This window comes from Lepidothrix coronata, unplaced genomic scaffold, assembly GCF_001604755.1.
Source record: "Lepidothrix coronata isolate B3197 unplaced genomic scaffold, Lepidothrix_coronata-1.0 Scaffold170, whole genome shotgun sequence".
Taxonomy (NCBI): domain Eukaryota; kingdom Metazoa; phylum Chordata; class Aves; order Passeriformes; family Pipridae; genus Lepidothrix; species Lepidothrix coronata.
In genome coordinates this window covers 1,742,502-1,758,142 of record NW_016690350.1, presented here as the reverse complement: position 1 = coordinate 1,758,142, position 15,641 = coordinate 1,742,502, and the positions used below count along the sequence as shown (strand labels likewise).

The following is a 15,641-nucleotide window of genomic DNA, read 5'->3' as shown; positions in this document are numbered from 1 at the left end:
CAACCTGTGCCAGGGCCTCCCCACCCTCACTGGGATGAATTTCTTCCCAATATCCCATCTAAACCTATTCTCTCTGCATTTGAAGCCATTCCCCCTTGTCCTGTCCCTCCAGTCCCTGATGAAAATCAGGAACTTGTATCTCTACAAACACCTTTGTCAGAAAAGATAATTGACAATTACTTACTGTCCACATAGAGCCAAAGGCAGAATTACCACTGAGGGAACATGAAAGTTAGGAAGAGATTCCTGGTGACTTCAGCAGAGTTTGGATCCCTTTTCCACAAGGAATTGCAAGAGGCTACGGCAGAGTTTTGATATATCTTCCAAAACTGGAAGGGCACTGCCTCGATGTGCAGCTGTCCCCATTTATTAAAAAGACAGAAAGAAGCTGCTTCCACTTAGAAGGAGCCAAAAAAAAAAAAAAAAAAGCTGCCAGGCAAAACCTGGCACATCCCACAGCAGCCAAACACGGAGCTCATTAGCCGGGAGCGCCTGCACAGTCCTGGTGACTTTTCCTGCTCGTGCCAGCTGGGAATGTTCAAGGTTGCAAATGGTTGTGGTAGGATACTTTAAAAATCTAACCAGTGCTTAAGAGAATTTGCTTTTCAGCTCAGGAAATCAGTGTTTGCTGAAAGATTCCTACAGAGGACCTGAATTTAGGTTCTTCAACACTGAAATGTATCAGAAACACGGTTTGTAAGGAAAATCTGGTGTATTTAGCCAGCAAACAACTGGTAAAAAATCAAATTCCTCTATGGCCCAGGGAAACAGAAATGTTAAAAGGAATTGTCCCAGTAAAGGTTATTTTAGATGTGAAGAAAAGCAAAAACCACCAGTCACTTGAGAATTAACTCAGATGTCTCAGCTCTGCTTCAGCTCAAGGTTTGTCACTTCAGCTCTGCCCCACTGGGGAGCTACGAGGGGACATCAGACACAGCTGAGAGACTGAGAAAGCAGGTTTTGTTGAGAGACATAAAAGAAAAGAAAAAAAACCACAACAGCAACAACAACAAAACCCCCACAAAACCCGTGGGCTAAAACAGGAATTCAGAAATACTGATTATATAGGGAAAAAATATCCTGATTTTATATCAAGAAACAAGGTTCTGTGATACAACTCTGAAGAGAGACCAACAAGAAATGGAGAGACAAATATAGGTACAAAATAGAGACATAGATACAGCCCAGGCATGAACACATCACAGACACTCCCCAGAGTGGTCTGACACACCAAGGCACCCCAGCTCAGCATGAACAGCAGGACAATCTTGGACATCTGTCCCTCTCTGGTGACACATCAATCAGCCATTTGACATCCCCAACCTGCTTTTCATCAGCTCAGAAATTACAGACCTTCTTTGGGGGGAGCCTGTGTGCTCCTCCTCCTCTTCCTCTTCCTCCTCTTCCTCCTCCTCACTGCTCAGGGGGGCTCTGGTGCCTCTCCTGCCCCCTTGTCCTTCTCCTGGATGTCCCTCCCTCCTCACCAGGACCTGGTCCACGGGCTGTGGCTGCAGCTTCCCCAGGGAATCATGACTATTGCAGGGAATTTAACCTGAAATGCTCTGCAGATGCAACGAGTGGCCATTTAAGCAGTGAGTCATCTTTTCTGGGAGCCTTTTAAGGAACTTTGCTGGCACATTTTCAGGGCGAATTTCTTCATACTTAGTTTTGCAATTTGGAGGGTGATACATCCCCGAGCTGGAAATGTGGATCATATGGCAGCAGAACCACGTTTATCAAGGGAAAAGCATTTAGCATTATATTTTCCTGAGTGTGGTACTTCCAAAGCCTGATCTTAAAATATCTGAGTCTGTCCTTCTGCCCTATTTCAACGAGCTCCTCTTTCAAAAGAAGTCAGCTGAACTTGGCCAAGAAATATTAAAACTCTATCTTTCGTTACAGATGAGAAAATGATATTTTAAAGAGTTTTAAAATGAGTTCCTAAACTCAGCTCATTTCTGTCTCTGACTGTCAGAGCAATCTCAAGCTATTCTAATGCCTTTTTTTTTTATTTTAATTTTTGGGGTTTTTTTTGGTTTGGTGGGGGTTTTTTGGTTGGTTGGTTGGTTTTTGTTTTGTTGGGGGTTTTTTGCAGTTTCCAGCATCCTTTCACTTGCTTTTGTGCTCTTTCTGGGATCTCTTAAGATCAGCTTCAAATGGGGGCAGTTGGCCTATCAACACATTTTATAAAGCCAAATTACTGAAAGTACCATGAAGCTCAGTGTAATTACTCTGTAAGCAATTAAAAATCCACAAGTACTGTTATTTCCTAGGCTATGATGGACTCTAACAGAATTTCTCTTAGATCAACATGAAACACTTCCACACTTTCATTTTTCCACCCTGAATGTACCCAGGGTGCGAATCTGTGTTACAGAGATGACCAGGTTCCTTTCAGGGGGATCTCAGGGTTCAGCAGAAGACCCTCTACCAGTTCATGAGATGTGGCACCTTTTCTTTTCAATGACATTCTCAAAAAGCAAATTATTTTTGGTTATTCCGAATTCCCTGGTGGATGTCAGTGTGCACCTGCCTTTGCTGCGTCACCAAACTGCTGCCTCTCTGTTGAGATAATGCCTGCAAGTATTTTTATCCCTCTTTCCAGAGAGGAATGGGTTTGCAGATGGGTGAAAGTGGCAGACTTATAGAGAAAAAAAACACCCAACTGAGTCAGAGAAATGTGATGAGTCATCTAAATGCAGGGAAATAGGGAGAAAAGAGATTTGCTCTCATGTCTTGCTGTAAAACAAAGTCAATAATATCTCATGCATCCAGGTCACTAATTTGGACAAATCAGTAGAGAACTGGACAACCACCTGCACAGAAACAGTAAAAAATTAAACTATTTCTAATCACTAATTAAGCTAATTCCTTATGTTTCAATTACTTGTCAATGAAATGAGCTATGATGGCTAGTCCTGGAAGTCTGAAGAGATTGATAGCAAAACAATACACCTAAATGTACACACAGTGATGGAGCAGGGATTAAAACCTCATTTGTGCTGTGTTAACCTGTGCTTTGCATGTCAGAGCTCACTACCTGAATACACAGAATGACAGAATGCAATATTTATTCTTTCTACATATAAATATATATATATGATCTGTAAAGGACACTTAAATCACATTAAGGACACAAATCAGTGGTATTAATTGCATACTTTATAACTGAAAATCTCAGTTCTACCACTCTACAGTAAAACACTTTCTTACCCTTTCACATACAGAGAGAAAAAAATCCCTATTAAATCCAATTCCTTTAACACATGATCCTTTTCTTGATGTATTTCTCACCAAATGATGGCACCACATTCATGTGATGCCTCATGGCACAATCATCCTCCCATCACCAGCATCTGGACCTATGAACTCCTGTGGGATCCAGTGGGGCACTTTTCCATCAGCCACAACACTCAATGACAGGTCACTTGTCCTGCAAGTGTGAGAATGACTTTGAACAGAAAACAGTGAGAAGAGAAACCGAAGCTCAAGTTAATCCTGATACCAAGCAACCTTTTCTCACTGATCTTTAATACTTGCTACAAGAATTAAAAATCAAGTTTCAGGTCAGGACATTGCCAACAACCCCCAGGAGGCCAAAGGCTCCAGCTTGTGATGGGAACTTCAAAAAATATGTCAAAAGCATTAGCAGTTCTGAGGGAGACAAATGTTTGTGTTCAAGCCCTCTGGTTAAAGCCAAAATTTAATAATGAGTGGCATCAAGGGCTGTTTTTCATTGCAAATCAAGTAACAAGCAAAAAGGTTTGCAAGTGTTTTCTGAATATCACTGGTTTAGTGCTCCACGAGTGCCTTGACAAGGCTGAAACATGGAAATCTTTAGTAAAGCCACTGCTTCCCAAAGTGCTGGGTTAAAAATTATCACCTTGAGAACAGCAGGGAGAAATTATCTTTTATTCAATGCCAGGCTGGGCTTTCAGAGTTTTACTGAAAAATATTCTGCTATCTAAACTCTACATGTAAAAACAGCCCCCAACCTCGTCCAGCTCCTCCCAGGGAAGGTGCATTGCCCCCCACCATGGGGGCTGTCCCATCCTCACCCACCACCCCTGGGCACAGGACAGCAGCACCCCAGGAGTGTTGGGGGACCCTGAATACATCCCCCACTTTCCAGGAATTCACCCATCAACCTTGCATATAAAAATTCAAGCAGAAGCCCTTCAGAGAGAAATGAAAATCCCGTGTAATGAGCAGGGGTTTGGCCAAAACTGTACATCTTGATTTGGGGGATAAATGTTAGAATGTTGAAAAGGACTGGTTTCATGAGAACTTTTTTTTTTTTCTTGGCAAAGGGAAAAAAAACCACTATTTTCTGGGACAGCTTGTTGAGGAAATTAGGCTCTTTACACTTGTCCCATCTATCCAAAACCCTCCATCGCTGGCACACAGGGAAATTTCAAAGGGAAGAAACCCAAACTTGTGCCTCCACTGAGAAAAAGGGCATCGCAAATTCTGTTTGAGAGCAGCTGAGTGGCAAATCTCTACGTATTTACTGGCAACTCAGCCAGCCTGGGCCTAACATAGGCTGGGAGTAACCCAGGATTATCTCCTGCCTGCTGGGGAAGGCTCAACATGCCCGAGCTCTGCCCAGTGCAGTGATTGGGAATGCAAGGCAGCAGGAAACCAAAACAGGCTTTTGGGTTCACAGGTTACAGAGTATCTTGTTTGGTAAGAAAGGCTTGATTTTTAATTACCTGGAGAGAATTACTTTCCCTGTTATTTCGTGCTCTGGGGTTATTATTAACTTTTTAACATAAATCTGCATTGTAGAAACGTAAACCCAAGTTGGTTAATGAAAACAACCGCCCTGTGGGGACACAGCAGCTCAACAGATGATCAAAAAGCCTCATTAATCTGCAGGATTTCATGAAAGAATTAAGAAAAAAATATGTATTTCTCTAACACAGGCATGAAGCACCCTTGAAAATCTCTCTCCCTTCTCCAAAACTAGTTTGCACAGCAACAAAGGCTCCCTCAAATCTGAAACTAAATCATTAAGCAGCAGTGGGAAAGCACCCCTTGCCCGGCCGAGGAGGTTTCATAGCCCTCACGTCTGTGCCCTGCACTCGTTCATTAATTCCCAAAGGAGGATTATGAGGGCAGACAGTGCCCCTTTGTCTCCCAGCGTGGCACGCTGAGGATACAACCACAAGCCCCTTGTTAGTGGGTGTCCTCCTCACCCCTCTCCCAGAGCCAGAACTTGTGGAGTGACGACAGAAGCCGCGCAGGAGCTCCGGCCAACGCAAACTGTTGGGGAGCAGCAAACAAAAACTGGTGGTTTCCCAGCGGCCTCTTCCAAGCACTCGGCTCAAGGGGAAAATCTGGAGCAGCAGTCCTACACCCTCACACCTCAGCCCTTCTCCTGCAGTTATCAAAGCTCCAGCCCTCAGCAGGCACAGAAATCTACTGAGCATCTGTCAGGTGTCTGCATGCAACGGAGGAGATTATAGGAAAACAACCCTTTGGAACAAACATGCCTATTAAATCCGGGAGAGCGATAACGGTATCCAAGTTCTTGAATTTAATGAGGCAACAGCACTTAGGACTGACTCTTCCTAAATGTATATATGGAAATAAATCCCTTGTAATGAACTCATGTGTCAACTGGCTTTGCCCTTTCTGCATGTTAATGATAAAAAATTCCAGTCAAATTATTCCAGGCACTGAATAGCCAGTGTCCTGTACTTACCCTTAGCCCCGTGTGCAAGGACAGACCAGCAACTACACTGAGGGGAAAAGGCACATTAGGCCACCTGGTAATAACTCTTTTCCCTCTTTTGCCATATTCAGACATGATCAGCAATTTTGGTTTTGGCAGGATAGGAAATGCTAAGCTTGGCAGGCGAGTGTTTAGAAGAAAATGACTTTTTCAAAGGTGGTGAGTGAGGAAATATGCAAAGTGAAATCTCTCCAAGAGATATCTGCCTGCTTGGGAATCCTATTTCCAGCCAGCCAAGGAAGATGGTACAGCCAAATAAACAGATTAAAAACCTGTCGGTACAACTGAACAACGATCAATCTTAGAGCTCCAGAGGAATAACTTCTACTGCAACAATTTATGATCTGGCATGACAGGACGGGTTTGGAGGAAACATGTCAATAGCAGAGCAGCATTTAAAGAAAATCCCCGAGTCATTTGTCACGTCTCTGTCAGGCCAGACTCGGGCGTGAGTCGCTCCATAACGAGACATCAGCTTTTAGAAACTGGAGCTGCAATGACTTTCAAGGCTTCTGTTGCTGACATGTGGCTGATTTGGTTAGCCAGGGTATAATTTTGTGAGTCTACTCAGCACACACGTGCAGCATGGAAAGCAGGAATCCATCCGGGCCCACCTCCCGCATCCGGAACGAGCGGGAAAACGGCAGAGGAGAGAGGAGCAGCTCCCTCAGACAACCGGCAACTTCTGCAAACGCTTCCCCCAGCACTTGTCAGAGATGGGAGAGACAGCTCTGCATGGAGCATATGTGGCTTGGGGAGGGAGATGAAGGGCTGATCTAACGAGAGCTGGCACCTCACCAGGGCCTGGGATGCAGGGAAGGAACGGGAATGGGCCAACTCTGCCTCGGCAGCGGGTGGAGGACACGGGGCCGGTTTGTTCTTTTCTGGAGGAACATCAGTTCACTCCATACAGGGTGGATCAGGGCACCGGAATCGGTTCTCAGCCTGTCAGGAGATAAGGTGATTCCTCATCACATGAAGACTGAGTTGCCTCAAGATAAAACACTGGTAATGCTGGTGAGTTTGGTCACAAATCACATCTCTCTGTGCAATCACTTTGCTTTCCAAAGTCTTTCCAGTTGCCACAAACACTATTCAGAGAAAATGGTAATTTCAATTTCTAGTTTGATAATCTTCATGGGTCTCATTAACTTAATATTTTAAATAATAAGAAAAGAAACTGATATCACAGAATCACAGAATATCCCGAGTTGTCACAGGATGCAAATCTGTATACCTAAAATTTGCTTATCTCCTTTTCGCTATTAATTATTACATTTTTAATCACTTTATATTCTCTAGCATTTACTTATTCTGTCAAATAATGCATTTAGAAAAATAATTCAATAGCCCAGTCGCTTTCAGAAAGTGAATTCATCTTTCCATTTCCTGAAGGGACCTGTGTTGGTTTTTGCTTTTAAATTATTTCTTTATTCCAAAGTACAGGACTGAAGGCACTCTCTTATTAAATCTGTCACAGAAGGTGACTGTCTGACTGGAAGGTGGCATTGCAGAAAAGGGGAATATTGCTCATAGCAGAATGAAATGCATAAATGTTCAAGTCTATGGAGGCAGGATTTGGAAAGGGATTAAACTACTAAAACATAAGAAAAAGTAGGCTGTAATTTTTCAAGAAGATCTTATAATGGTTTACCATGCCTCTTTAATACATTTATTATGTTTACCATGTATTTATTATTTCAATGCTCTCTACTATTCTGTCTCAGGCAGACAGAGGACAGCACTATGCTACACACTGGCCAAGTCTATAACTAATATTGCTAACAAAGATACTTTTTATATATATATAAACTAACCAATGCTTTAATTCATGCCACAGTTTCGGCCTTTTTCCCTATCCACAATAGAAATTTGCCCTTACATTTTTCTTTTCACAGAATCACTGAATGATTTGGGTCGGAAGGGGCCTTAAAGATCATCTTGTTCCCACCTCTGCCACGGGCAAGGACACCTTCCACTATCCCAGGTTGCTCCAAGCCCCGTCCAACCTGGCCTTGGGCACTTCCAGGGGTGTGGAATCTGCATCTGAGGACTTTCTCCTCCCACAACACACTTCTATATTTTTTGTTTTGTTGGTTTGGGAGTTTTTTTTAAAGACTGAACAGTCTCTCAGTTCGGGATTTTAGGACAGATTCTTTCAACTCATTTCAACTAAAATTGTTCTGCATTTTCCCAAGGTGAAGACTAGTTTCTCGTGCCCATAATACAAATTCTTAGCCCTTTTCCTGGAAGGATTCTGTGAGCCTTCCCCTCCAAATTCAGCATGGATTCCACCTGTCTTGGGGACACGACCTTTGCCACTGCCATGAGAAACCACTGCAGTGCTATTGGGCCATAAGCCTCTAAAAATCCCAGTGCACACCAGCTTAGGAGACATTTCCAGTTGAACCCTTCCCACCCCTCAAACCCCAATGTGTTGGAAGCTCCAGCTGCCAAAACACCAACTCCTCCTCCTCCCTCTCAGCCCTACTGCTGTCCTGCTGTCAGACTGGACATGCTCAACCTCAGAGGGACCGACCAGGACCTGCTGCTGGAGCAGGACAGTCCCACAGCACAAGGGTCAGACACCAGGAGAGCAAAAAAGGGAAGGAAATGCAATGGGAGAACATGACCACGACTGCAGTGCACTTATAAAAACAAGAACAATGCTATCTGGTTAACAATATTTAATTTGAAGCAGGAGCTTGGACCACAAGCTGAGCAGGGAGCTTAAGCCTATGTGGGTAAGATACAACTGAATAAGTCATTGAGGATTAAATTCTGTTTGAAATACTTCAGGTATCTGCTGAAGTTCTCTTTAAACTACCAGTAATTACTTTTTAGCACTGTCTGGGAATGGCTGAGGTCCCAGAGGGTAAGAGATGGTCAAACAGAACAGCTATTTTTAGGAAGGGGAAAAAGGAAGCCTACATAGTCTAGTTTCAGATCGCAGGAACAAATGATAAAACAATGAAATTGTAAGCACTCACAGGAATATAAAGTGAGAAGAAACTGCCAAGATGAGTTTGTGGAGAACTAACCATGTGAACCCAGTCTTCTTGGGTTTTAAATCAGAATAATTACCCTATCACAGGAGGCAATCAGATGTGATACATTGTGAACAAACATATTCCTCTCTCACAACAAGGCAGATTTACCAACTTCTGAGTTTAGACTGACAAAAAACACACTCAAAGAACAGTTTTCAATAGTTCACTTCCACATTGAGGGAACACATCAGGTGTTTGACTTGATCCTATATTTTCATGAGTGGCTCAGGTCACAGGCAGTGTGGAGGATCCACCAGCACTCAGTGACAGCACTGACATCCCAAATTATTTGAAAAAAAACCCTGAAATCATGAAGTTAAATTAATAAAAAGGTATGCAAAGTCCTACCTATTTTGGAAATAATCAAGAGCAAGATTTAAAACGTGGTTTTGGATGGGCAGCAGTACAGTGAGGACAGAGAGGTTGGAAAGGATAAAACCTAAACGTGAGTCAGCACAGCTCTGCTGCCAGAGACAAGTGGTGTTTGGGGAAATATTAACAGATGTTAGCCACACGACACAGGAGGTAATTATTCATATGAGATTTAGAAAACATGACCTAGAAAGAAGGATATCTGCTCCCTCTGTAAAGAGAGAGGGCTGAAAATGAGACGTGGCAGCAATATCCCAACACATTACAGGGTTTAATTAAGAAAGCCACGCTCAGTTGTACTTTGTGAACACAATCAGTGGCTGCCTTAATTCACTGAGAGGAAAATTAAGGACAGATAGTATGAAAAGCTTTCTGAGCTATACAGATAGTTAATCATTTCAATACATTATCTCCAAGAAGGCTGCTGTGACCTACTGCTGGAAGCATCTAAAATGACCTTGACACAACCCCATCTCCTGAGGCAGGATGTGAAGTGGGGTCCAGTGGGCTGAGCTGGTTGACCCCTTAGGATCTTGTGCCAGATTTGCATTCTGACACTTATTATTTTTAGAAATAACATCATATAGAAACATTATCTCCTCTGAAAAAGAATCATTTAATTTTGCACATCTGACTGGGGCTGCCCCAGCACAGCACAGCTTCATATTATCTTTTTTTTTTCCAATTCATATTAAATACTGGCAAGGCAGGTCAAATATGTGCAATAAGTTGTCCATATTTGAGAATTTTCAAAGAATCTGTCCCTGAAGGCACCTCTTTATCCCAGTGCTCCCAGTTTCATCTTTTCCTAAGAAATACAGTCAAATAAAACCAAATAGGAAAAGCTCCCTTGTTACACTTCCAACACTCCTGTACATATTGATTTCTTCACATGGTCTACTCCATATTCTCTACAGGAAAAAGCCATTCAGGAGGTGGTGTGTAATATAATTCCTTCATTGTGACATTTGAATTACATATTCTTACTCATTTTTCCTTAATTTACTGAGCATTTGGTAGTATTTTGCAGTAAAGCTTATTTCAGCATCAAAGCAGAATTTTGTATTTCAATTTGCTGAAGTAACACGTGAGCTTTGCTGCTGCTGAATTTATTTTAACTTTGTATTTTTGTGTGATTTTATTAACTCATTTATATAAAGCTGGATTACACTTTATTACCAATCTATTTTCTCTATGTCTACAAGTGTGTAGTAATATAGCAGATAAATTTGAAATAATAGGAATAACAAAAGTAGTATTATGCACAATTATAGCTGGTAGCACCCAAAATCAGACATCCTTAATAACAAATGACAATATTCTATAAAAGAAATACCATCTGAAAACCGATTTTGCACGGGGTATTAAAGGCTTGATGGCTCAGGAGATGGGTAATAGAATAAAAAGGCTTTTATCTCAAGGTCATCAATTCAAATACAAGTCAGAGTGATAGCAACTGAAAGCCATTTGATGGGGGTGCTAACGAACCCAGTCTTGTTACTGGAAATTTAAGAACCAGGTTAACATTTAGGCCTTTCTGCTGGCCCTGGCACAGCCAGCCCAGAAGTCCCAGAGGGTGTGAGGAGCAGATCCAGGCCAGCAGGCAGAGCTTTATTTCCCTTGTTATCCACTGCCAGCCCCAGGCTCTGTCGCTATTTTAGCAGCTCCCTCCCAGGTACCTGCTCTGTTCCAAAATCCAACAGCACTGCTGGGCCTTTTACTGCTTGGAAGGCTGAAAAACAGGGTTGGGCTTTCAGCAAGTGACCACTTCAGGTGATGCAAAGGCAACATTCCAAGCTGGAACAATTCCCTGCATTAATGGATCACTTCTTTTTTGATATCTTACTATTTTTCTGGCATGTCTCAAATAATGTGCCAAAGTAAACCAATAAAGGGGGAAAGAAAAGAATCCCTGTGCAAACTCCAGCAACTGTTCAGCTGGTCTCACACCAGCCAGCCAATAAAGCCAAGCACATATTGCATGACTTGACAAGCAAATTCCAGATCTTCTCAAATAAAATCCTGCCTAATTTCCTTTGTTCTGTTATAATACTCACACAATTTACTGTTGGCTCTGGTATTACCATGATGCAAAGCACTGATAAGAAACCCATTGATGTTGTCCTTTTTATGCTGAATGAGATTTTTATTAAAGAAAAACCAATAAAAACAACCAAACATTAGATATGAATTTTCAATTATTCTAAAAAAAAAAATAAAAAAAGAAAAAGGCATCCCAGAAGGAATTTGCTTTCATATCTTACACAGGCAAAGCTCAGGGTTTGCACATGCAAATAACACCCACAAATACCTGTTTGCAAGAGTAAATGGGGACACACAGAAGCATCAGAGGGATAAATAATCATATATTGAGCAACCTGGTCTGGTGAAAGGTGTCTCTGCCCATGACAGGGGGTTGGAATGAGACAGTCTGGGAGGTCCCTTCCAAACCAAACCACTCTAAGATTCTGTAGTAACAGGGTAAGTGTTCTTACAGTCTCTAATTGGAACACCCAGATTCCTTTTTGAATTGAGGCACCCAGACAACCTCCCCAGGTCCCTTCCAGCATCAATTATTTTAAGAGTCTAAAAATTAACCACCTCACGCCTCATGTAAACTCCACCTTCAGTAGTGCCTGGGTTTAGGGAGCTGTTCTGGTTTTCAGAACTGACTAATGGATTCATTTTAAAGGTACCCAGGTGCCTGAAGATGCAGTTTACGACCATCTTGGGTTTATGATGTCTGGAAAACCAATTCCCTTAATGCAACTTTTCCCCAGTGCAATAACCATTAGAATGCTCAGCCCTTACCCAGGGGAGACAGCAGAAGTCCCCAAATCCTCACTTTTCTGATGAAGATATGCCTCAGCACCTACACTTCCTCAACTAAAACCCTGTGGATGTATTTTGCTGCTGCACTTGATAATTTATTCCTAAATCCTGATAATCTCATGATGTTTATAACCCGCAGCTGAGTGGGAGCAAAACCTCCAATCTTATGGAAGCTCTCCAGATAGAATCTCAGAATGGTTTGGGTTGGAAGGCACCTTAAAGCCCATCCAGTCCCACCCCCTGCCATGGGCAGGGACACCTTCCACTAGCCCAGGCTGCTCCAAGCCCCGTCCAACCTGGCCTTGGACACTTCCAGGGATGGGGCAGCCACAGCTTCTCCGGGCAACCTGTGCCAGGGCCTCCCCACCCTCTCAGGGAAGGATTTCTTAAAATCCAACCTAAACGTACTCTCTGTCAGTTTGAGGCCATAGAAATATATGCTAGAGGCCCTACAAATTTTGGATCCTCCATCAGCCCAAGATGTGCAGCCTCCAACACTCGATTGCCATCTCAGGTTTCCCTTCTAAGTGGTCACAATTTACCAACTCTGATTACCTGAGGTGAAAACTAGAGATCACTTTGGTTCAGCAAAGAGCTTCCCCTTGGCTTGCAACACCAAATGGCCCTACTTGCTTCGTGTCTATCCAGAAAACTTACTGTCAAAAATACAGAAATACGGATTTGAGTGGATTTTGGAATGTGGAAAAATCCCAAATCCATCAGTTAAGGGCATTAGCTCATGTGACACACCTCAGTGAAGTCAATTTTCAAGGATAAGTGTGTGACAAGCTGACTGGAGGAATTCTCCTTTAATGCATTATTAATTCATTTATTATTACAGTTATTATAATCTTTATGCAGGGCACTGAAGTTCAATTTGTTCTGTATGAGCTAATGTTTTTAATGAGCCCTTTCTTCTCCTCAGGATGGGAGCTTCCTTAACCACTTATTTAGCTTTTAAGCACGTAGAAAATGACATGATGATGTACCCTCCTCATAAATACAGCCTCCCATATCATGCGCTGAATTTTAAATGAAAAGAAATGATTACTAACTTTCACGCCGCCAAACATCTTTTAAAAGGTAATAAGACTCATGAACTCTAAATATAGGAACTTCATCACACAATAGAAATCTTAATTACGATTCCTCTCTCTGACAAAGAGGAGAAAGGCATTCAAATAAAAAGGCCCTGTGTAAGTAAATGCAGTTCTTTGTGGGGCAGACACTGGGACACAGATTAACTCGAGTCTCAAGCCCCATCTGAATGGCTTTGGGTTCATTCTCTGGTCACAGCAGGGCAGAGAGGTCACGGGGCTGAGCCCTGCCCCGAGAAACTGGTTCAGTCGGGGAGGAAACGGCACATTAAGTAGAAAATTGGGTGTGCTTAAAGTTGGGAACCAACGGGAGGAAAACAGCCCATTTCCAAACATCCCCACTGCTGTCAGGACCCCCGAGCACACCCAGCTGGCTGGGAAGGTTTTGGGGACCTTTCCTGCCAAGGGAGAAGCTCAGGGTGTTCAAAAACCCCGTGGATGTGGCACCTGGGGACAGGGGTTAGTGGTGGCCTTGGCAGTGCTGGGGAACAGCTGGATTTGGTGACCTTAGAGGTCTTTTCCAACCTAAATGATCCTGTGATTGTCTATAGAAAGCTGCTCAAGCCTGCACTTTGTTATCCCTGCATTTCCAGGATTTCCCCCTTGAAACGGAACGGTTCAGACCACGGGATGCTCTCACAGAGATCACAGGAGGATAAAAAGTAGGAGAAGGTTTTTGGGGGACATATGAGAAGGTTTTGGGGGTGTTTAGGAAGAAACAAGACAGACTGTCCCCTCAAAAAAGCAGAGTAAGTCTTTATTCTGCTTTCTCCCACATACCTAAAAAATAGCCATGGTGACCTTTTCAGATGACTGGACTTGAAAGAGGGAAAGTTTATAAGCTGACTTACAAACTGACAGGAAAGTGAGCTTTCCAGGGCAGAGCTGCCCCTACAAAGAGATAAATGAAAATATAACCAGATTTTATGGAGATCTGGAATCACACAGCAGCTGATTAGCTGGGGTTTATCAGAAACCAGTGAATTATTTCCTACTTGAAACAATCACTGGGTGTAAGGAAATAATCAATTTATCAGTGGGAGTAATAAAAAAATAAAAATAATAAAAAAGTTAGAGCACTGTTCAGAGACTACATTTTATCAATAACTTTATCTTTCTGAATTTTACAGACCACAAAAGTTCACAAAATGAAATTCAGCAGCAGATGCATGAGATGTTCTCAGCCCTGCTCTCTGCAGCAGTCAAGGCCACGAGTAGAATATAGAAAATCCTAATAAATGGTAGCTCAGAAGAAAGTTATGGTGTAAATAATTCCCATTATGGGCAAATCTTTGGTCTTAGAGATCCTATTAATAAAAGTTAATGGGAAATGAATATATTGGTAGCACAGACTCCCTTTTCACCAGCCACAAACAGAAACAGAACAAAGAATTATAGGAGGGTTTTTTTTCTGAATAGGATTTAAAAATAAATAAATAAACAGCTAGAAATCCCTTGCCAGTGTGATTATTTCCTCCAAGCACATCTGACTCCAGGAAGGGTCTTACAGGCACTAAAATCCCCTGGTAACAAACTGTCCTAGGGAAGTCCAAGCCATAAATAACTCCAGGGCTCCAAACCCTTTCTTCCCTGCTGAACAGTTGTTGGCAGAGCCACCACTAAGGCCCTGCTCTTCCGCTATTTCTCTTCCACAGGCCCAATTTTAAAGAAATCCAAGGTCCATCTCCCACTGTGGATCCAACCCTCAGGTGTTTGAGGTAATTCACTGTCCCCATAAACCACCACCACCAGCTGCTGGGGAGCAGAATGGGAGGCTGACCTTGAAACGATCAGAATAAAATAATTACAGCACCTTTTTATCTAGAACTGAGGGGGTTTTAAACTGTAAAATCACAATTTCCTCACCATTAGTTGCTACAACAGGATAAAGCCTGGCTTAGGGCTCAGCTACACACAAATAACAAGTGACTGCTTGACTTGGAAAGAGAAGACAAACAAGCCCCATCTGACCTCAGAGAGCTTTCAGGCTTTGAAATCATGTCTGCATTCTTCAGGGAATTAAAATCACGTGGAATTACTCCAGAACACACTTACATGCACAAACAGATGTACACACACACACACACACACATTTATGCTTTTACAGAAGGAATATTAAAGACAGAAATGGTCACAAAGGGGTCCAAAATGGTTACAATGACTTTAACTGTTACGAATCAGAAATGGAGGTAAATAAAATCTTTATCCAAACCACAAATATTTAATTAGAAAGAAAAAAATATGCATTTCTAACCAGTACATGCAGCTGCTTCTTCATCAATGCATGGTCAGTTTGGAGTTTTACATCTGAGGGGTTGTCCCCACTTTACTGCATCTAGAGAGAAAGACAAATTTGGGATTTGATAAATGGAATGTCATGTGTTGCATTTATCTAAACCAGCATCTTTATCAGCACAATTCCTTTGCTTTATTTTTTTTCCCTCTGTGTCACTGAGTTTATGACTGATCTCATTCTCCTTGCCCTTCATTTAACTGGAAAAGGACAGGCTTTTCCATATTTGAATAACAGAAGCAACATACACCATGGAATAG

At 42.3% G+C, this 15,641-nt stretch overlaps 1 protein-coding gene across 9 annotated transcripts in view; it reads right to left on the bottom strand.

Moving 5' to 3' along the window:
• The window catches only part of CHL1 (cell adhesion molecule L1 like), a 145,539-nt gene that overhangs the window by 91,752 nt on the left and 38,146 nt on the right, over nucleotides 1–15,641 (bottom strand). For 6 of the 9 annotated variants that reach the window (XM_017829894.1, XM_017829887.1, XM_017829893.1 and 3 more), the window contains one exon: nucleotides 15,343–15,423. The exons of 2 other annotated variants lie outside the window; for them this stretch is intronic. The gene's annotated coding sequence lies outside the window, so the exon portion shown is untranslated. Of the gene's footprint in view, nucleotides 1–184; nucleotides 275–15,342; nucleotides 15,424–15,641 lie in introns of those variants that run through there. One more of the 9 variants, XM_017829890.1, reaches the window with a different exon arrangement.